The sequence below is a fragment of the Hyla sarda genome, unplaced genomic scaffold (assembly GCF_029499605.1).
Source record: "Hyla sarda isolate aHylSar1 unplaced genomic scaffold, aHylSar1.hap1 scaffold_81, whole genome shotgun sequence".
NCBI classification, from domain to species: domain Eukaryota; kingdom Metazoa; phylum Chordata; class Amphibia; order Anura; family Hylidae; genus Hyla; species Hyla sarda.
In genome coordinates this window covers 122,201-129,578 of record NW_026610836.1, presented here as the reverse complement: position 1 = coordinate 129,578, position 7,378 = coordinate 122,201, and positions in this window count along the sequence as shown.

Here is a 7,378-nt window from a genome sequence, read left to right as displayed (position 1 = left end):
TCCTCTGCCAGTTGTCGCCGACCTCACCACGGTGATTGCCCAGCAAGCCCAACAGATTGCCCAGCAAGCCCAACGGATTGCCCAGCGAAATCACCAGCTGGCATACTTGACCACCGTGACACTGCAACTTCAGTCACAGATACAGCAGCTGCTGCCACAGACACAGCAGCTACAACAACCATCTCCTCCGCCGGCTCCTGCAACTCCTCCGCAGCAACCGGCCGCTCCTAACCCCTGCTTGTCCCTGCCGGACAAATTTGATGGGGTCCGCAATGATCCTGCCACAGCCACAGTCCAGTCCTACTTCGCTGAGGTCCGTGGTGTCTTCGAGGAGCCTGCCCGAGCCTCTTCTGCCAAGACTGCCCTGCTGAACCTGGTCCAGGGTGTTTCTTCCGTTGGCGAGTACGCCATTCAGTTCCGTGCTCTTGCTTCCGAGTTGTCCTGCAATAGTGAGATTCTCTGCGCGACCTTTAAAAAAGGCCTATCCAGCAACATTAAAGATGTTCTGGCCGCACGAGAAACTCCTGCTAACCTGCATGAACTCATTCATCTTGCCACTCGCATTGACATGCGTTCTTCCGGATGGCGTCTGGAGCTCCGCCTGGATATGGACTTTGTTCGCACGAGGCGTTTTTTCTCCCCGGCTCCTCTCTCCTCTGGTCCTCTGCAATCCGTTCCTGTGCTTCTCGCCGCGGAGGCTATGCAAGTTGACCGGTCTCGCTTGACACCTCAAGAGAGGACACGACGCCGCATGGAGAATCTTTGCCTGTACTATGCCGGTACCGAACACTTCCTGAAGGATTGTCCTATCCGTCCTCCCCGCCTGGAAAGACGTACGCTGACTCCGCACAAAGGTGACACAGTTCTTGATGTCAACTCTGCTTCTCCACGCCTTACTGTGCCTGTGCGGATATCTGCCTCTACCTTCTCCTTCTCTACTATGGTCTTCTTGGATTCCGGATCTGCAGGAAAAATTTTTTTGGCCTCTCTTATCAACAGGTTCTACGTCCCTGTGACCAGTCTCGCCAGACCCCTCTACATCTATTGTATTAACAATAAAAGATTGGACTGTCTCATGCGTTTCCGCACAGAACCCCTCCTAATGTGCATCGGACCTCATCACGGAAAAATTGACTTTTTTTTCCTCAGGTTCTTTGGCCCCAAGAAGAGGGGGAGACCCAAGGGGGGGGGGTACTGTTACGCCGAGCGCTCCGGGTCCCCGTTCCTCCCCGGAGCGCTCGCCTCATCCTCGTTGCTGCAGCGCCCCGGTCAGATCCACTGACCGGGTGCGCTGCGGTCCCGCCTCCAGCCGGGATGCGATTCGCGATGCGGGTGGCGCCCGCTCGCGATACGCACCCCGGTCCCCGTACCTGACTCGCTCTCCGTCGGTCCTGTCCCGGCGCGCGCGGCCCCGCTCCCTAGGGCGCGCGCGCGCCGGGTCTCTGCGATTTAAAGGGCCAGTGCACCTATGATGGTGCCTGGCCCAATCTTCCAATTAGCTTAATTAGTTTCCACCTGTGCACTTCCCTATATCACCTCACTTCCCCTGCACTCCCTTGCCGGATCTTGTTGCACTTGTGCCTAGTGAAAGCGTTCCCTTGTTTGTTCCTAGCCCGTGTTCCTGACCTCCTGCCGTTGCCCCTGACTACGATCCTTGCCGCCTGCCCCCGACCTTCTGCTACGTCCGACCTTGCTTCTGCCTACTCCCTTGTACCTCGCCTATCTTCAGCAGTCAGAGAGGTGAGCCGTTGCTAGTGGATACGACCTGGTCACTACCGCCGCAGCAAGACCATCCCGCTTTGCGGCGGGCTCTGGTGAAAACCAGTAGTGACTTAGAACCGGTCCACTAGCACGGTCCTCGCCATCCCTCTCTGGCACAGAGGATCCACCTCCTGCCAGCCGGCATCGTGACAGCTATGAACCAACATGTCTCTCAGCTTGGGACTCCTTCTGAAGGTAAGGGAAGGTGTTTTGGGTATGTACAGACTTAAAACCGGATCAGCCAGCAGTATGTTCCAATTTTTAAGTAAGATATCTTTCACTTGGGGTACTTGAGCATGGTAGGACGTAATCAGTCTTACCTGGTTGTCACTCTTGTCCTTATGCCTAGTCTGAAGAAGACTGTTCCTACTCGTATGTTTTGCTCGTAGATACGCCCGCTTAATCCAACTTTCTTTGTAGCCCCTCTCAGAAAACCTGGTCCAAAGTTCCACGGCCCGATGTTCAAACGCAGATTCTGAAGAACAGATACGTTTAAGGCGTAAAAACTGGCCCATTGGTATACCTCTAATGAGGTTCTGGGGATGTGCAGAGTGGGCATGAAGAAGAGAATTAGTGGCAGTTGGTTTACGGAATAGATCGGTCTGTACATACCCCCTATTATCCACGTCAAAGGAGATGTCCAAGAAATCCATGTGGTGTCTGCCCATCTTATACGTCAGCTTGATGTTGAGGGTATTCCTGTTCAAAGAGTCCATGAATCGCTGGAGATCCGAGAGAGAACCTTACCAAACAAAGATGATATCGTCAATGAACCTAGCCCACATTTGCACTTTCTCAATGTGAGGGATGGGGTCGGTGATGAAAATGGATTGTTCCCAGGCCCCAAAAAACAAATTTGCATACGATGGCGCACATGCTGCGCCCATCGCAGTCCCTTGTGTTTGTAAGTAATATACATCTTTAAAGAGAAGGAAATAATGGGATAAGGCAAAATTGAGGAGTTCCAAAATGAACTCACCACGGTCGCTATCAATGCCCGACATCCGAAGGGTTTCGCCAACGGCACGCAGACCATCGTGATGACGGATAGAGGTATATAGGGATTCAACGTCACTCGTGACGATAACCATGTCTTCGTCCAATTGAATATCCTCAATCCTTCTCAAGGTGTCTGTAGTGTCTTTAATGTACGAAGGTAACGTCTCAATGATTGCCCTGAGGACATGATCAATTAATTTGCATATCGGTTCACAGAAATTATTCGAACCGGACACTATTGGCCTACCTGGAGGATGGGGGAGTTGCTTGTGAACCTTAGGGAGCAAGTAGAACATAGCGATCGTAGGATATTCAATCTTGAGATGTTGTTCTTGTTGTAACGTGATGATTCCCTTGGAATTTGCCTGTCGAAGGATAGAAAATAGTTCCCCCTGAAATTTGGTAAGTGGATTAAATGTCAAGCGTTTATAGCAGGTGGAGTCCTTCAATTGTCTGAAAGCCTCCTTCTCGTACAGTTCCAGGGGCCAAATTACTACATTGCCCCCTTTGTCAGAGGGTTTGATAATCACATCCCTAAAGGATTTGAGTTGATCAATGGCTTCCCTCTGTATGCGTGTACAATTATCAAAAGGACGATTTTTTGACATTTTCTCAAGCTCATGACAAGTGGTCTGCAGAAAAATATCCAAATGGGAAGAAATAGACATGGGGGGGAACTTACGTGACTTGGGGATGAGACTTTGAGGGAACCATGAAGTTTGAGAAGTGGATAGTTCGTCAATTCATCTCGGGATGAACAAAATGATGCCGTAGATCTGCCGTAAAAAATCTTTTTGAACAGTAACTTTCTTGCAAACAGGTGGAGGTCTTTTTGGACCTCAAAAACGTCCACGCTAGACGTGGGAGAAAAAGATAATCCCATATTTAGTACAGATTCTTGTTCAGGGGTCAAAACACGTGAAGATAGATTAATTACCTTTCATGATTGCCGCTGGGAGTCCTGGGTATTCGCTTGGTCCACTCTTCTGCGAGTTGCGGGACCATGGTAAGTATCATAACGGTCAATTTTTGGTTTTCGACGTCTGGAGGAGCTAGAGGAGATCGATGATATATCCGATAAAGTATCCTGGGAGGCCCTAGTGGATATAGATCCACTGCGCTCCATATTGCCCGGGTTGTTAAATTTCCATTTATAAACTCTCTGATTCTGATAGTCCGTGACATCTCTCTGATATTTTTTGACCTTTTGTTCTTGAATTTGTTATTCCCATACAAGATGTAGGTCATCCAATTCTTTGAGAAACACACTGTTCTCATCGGCTGTCAGAACATCCTGTAGCTGTCTATTCACGGTGTTAATTTCCACCGCCATAGAGTCCAAAGATCTGGAATTAAGGTCTAGAATCAGTTGGATGTATTTCATAGAGCTTTCATGGCTCACCTCTTCCCATTGTTGGGAGAAGACGCTGTCATCTCTTCCATATGCTGGGAAAGTCTGGATACGTAGTCCTCTAGGTATTAATCCTTTAGACTTATATTGCTCCAATGACACTCTGTTCCACCATGTTTTAGTCTATATAACAAATTGCGCAAAGTAGTTTTCAAAATCCGTGTAGACTCCCGATCCGTTCCTGCTGTAACTGCAACCGTAGTGCCAAAAAGGTTCTCGGCCTGTGTGCGCCAAGTATTCTCACGTGCTGAAAAATCCATTTTTGGAATACTCTGTAATAAATACAGGAAAATATAATTCATACATACACAGCAACTAAGTAAAGAAACCACGGCTGGTCCGCTATAACATAACACTACCAACAAAATAGAACCAGATCATGTAAAATGACTTTTATTAACACATATGCAAAAAATACATACAATAAAAATAGGATAAAATAAGGCACTACAATAGCAGTCACAAGATGGGAGCAGGTAAGTGGTGTGGCCCTACATGGAGTACAGGGAATAACTGGTGTACCATAGAAAGTACAAAACATGGAAGAGGTCACTGGATATTATTACAAGATGGCTATAAACATATGGGTAACAAATAATGTAACAGTGACACATCAAAGAATGTCCTCAATGGGAAAGAGTACAATAAACAGAGAGTAGCCAAGGGAGAAATAAATGAGACACCATAAAGTCCTCCTGCCATGCTGCCACACACCTACCTCCTCCTACCCCCAACGTACATTTCGCCTGTGCTTCATCAGGGGGCGTGTCTAAACCTCCTGCCAGGTGGGTATATATATCATCACTCCACCAATGGTGTCCCTCCTCTAGATGATTGATAGCTGTGTAATCCAATAAGAGGCCTTCATTGCCCCTCATACCACTGGACCTACCTCTCTATCTGATCGTCAGTAATAAGTCCCACCTGTTTATCTCACCTCCTAGTATGGTGCTGTATAATGAGATGCGACTAGCGCATCATCACTGCGCCCCGCAATTGGAAGTGCTGCGCTGGATGAGCTGAAAGACTTCCTGGTCACATGACCAGAGACCGGTCATGTGATCCCGCATCATCACTGCGCGCCACAATTGGAGAAGTACTGCAAGGTGAGAGGAATAGTCAGGATTCTCCCAGGGGCACGAGGAGGAAATTGGAAAGTGAGATTGGCTCAGATTGAAACTCGATGGATATATAGGTTAAATACCCTTCAACCAAAAGGATTAAACCATAATGCGAGTTTTGCACCATTTATTTAAGCGCTGTAACTTTAGGTAGTGATCCTCCCGATCCGCGTGTGTTTATTACCACTTATCTGGTGGGTTGTTTTTAATGTGTTTGTCTTGGTTATATTGGTTTTAATTCTCTTTTCTTTGTGTCTTTTTGTTTTTAGATATCCCATGGTGTCTACAGTTCTCTCCAGTGTTATTTTGTCCTACCTGCCATGTATCCATATTCCTACCTCCTGCTGTATTTGTAACCTATACATGAATTCATCATTATTTCTTAGCATATAGACAGCTTTATACATCTAATACCGATCCATTTATTGGACATTTTTACTCGTCTTCTTTTTTTACATTAATAATTTATACTCTGTGCTGCCGAGTGGTTTTTTCCAGCATATTCTATATAAATGTATCTATGTGACTACTATCTGCATAGCAGTTTATTATATTAATGCACTTTACCATACATAGCACCGCGCGCTTCTATCCTAGTTATTCACTTTCATTATTATTTTCACTCATTTTCTATATTACCTTACATTGGTCACCTTTTTATTTTTGGCAGAGACCATATTCTATCACTGATTTTATCCTTGTATTTTTAAATCGATATATTTATATCCCCTATCAATTGTTGTTTTTATTATGCACTTATATGGACTTTTTTCGTCCTCGGGCACTTTAGTATTGATACTTTCACCTAGTGTGTTTATTTTCAGGGATCTAATAGTATTTCTCTATCACGGGTCCTCCCAATAATAGGTTTGGACCATATTTTATTTTAATACATTTTCACATCACCATTTTGTCTACTCAATCAGTTTAATGACCTTCTGTGTCACTTACTCCTCCTTTTTCATCATTATTTCACATTTATGTTTTGGTTTGCTATTTTTGATCAATTTTTCAATAATTATCTAATTTATTCCATAATATACGTTTGTTTAATTATTTTTTCTTACTCTTTTTCTAGGGGATTTTCGTCTCTTCACTGATCATCATTTTTCACATTCATCACATTTCGGGTGGGTCTCCCATTCACTTTGTCCCCCTTTCATAGTTTGTTGCACTTTTTGGCTTGCTGTGTTATATCTGTATTCACCTGTATGTTTTATGTTGTGTCTTGTTATTTATGTCTATGTCGGCCGATCCCCTTGGTGCGGTTTGTGCATACTTGGGATGATCGCATCCTGTTATGTGCCTAGATCGCACTGCTACTAGTACTTCCCCACTGCGATACGGCGCGGGCACCGCCCCCTTGTCATTCTAGCTGTGATGTGCGGACTCCTCCGATCATGTGACCGCCCAGTGATGATGCGGGATCACATGACCGGTCTCTGGTCATGTGACCAGGAAGTCTTTGAGCTCATCCAGCGCAGCACTTCCAATTGCGGCGCGCAGTGATGATGCGCTAGTCGCATCTGATTATACAGCACCATACTAGGAGGTGAGATAAACAGGTGGGACTTATTACTGACGATCAGATAGAGAGGTAGGTCCAGTGGTATGAGGGGCAATGAAGGCCTCTTATTGGATTAGACAGCTATCAATCATCTAGAGGAGGGACACCATTGGTGGAGTGATGATATATATACCCACCTGGCAGGAGGTTTAGACACGCCCCCTGATGAAGCACAGGCGAAATGTACGTTGGGGGTAGGAGGAGGTAGGTGTGTGGCAGCATGGCAGCATGGCAGGAGGACTTTATGGTGTCTCATTTATTTCTCCCTTGGTTACTCTCTGTTTCTTGTATTCTTTCCCATTGAGGACATTCTTTGATGTGTCACTGTTACATTATTTGTTACCCATATGTTTATAGACATCTTGTAATAATATCCAGTGACCTCTTCCATGTTTACATTTGTATTTTCTATGGTAAACCAGTTATTCCCTGTACTCCATGTAGGGCCACACACCACTTACCTGCTCCCATCTTGTGTGACTGCTATTGTAGTGCCTTATTTTATCCTATTTTTATTGT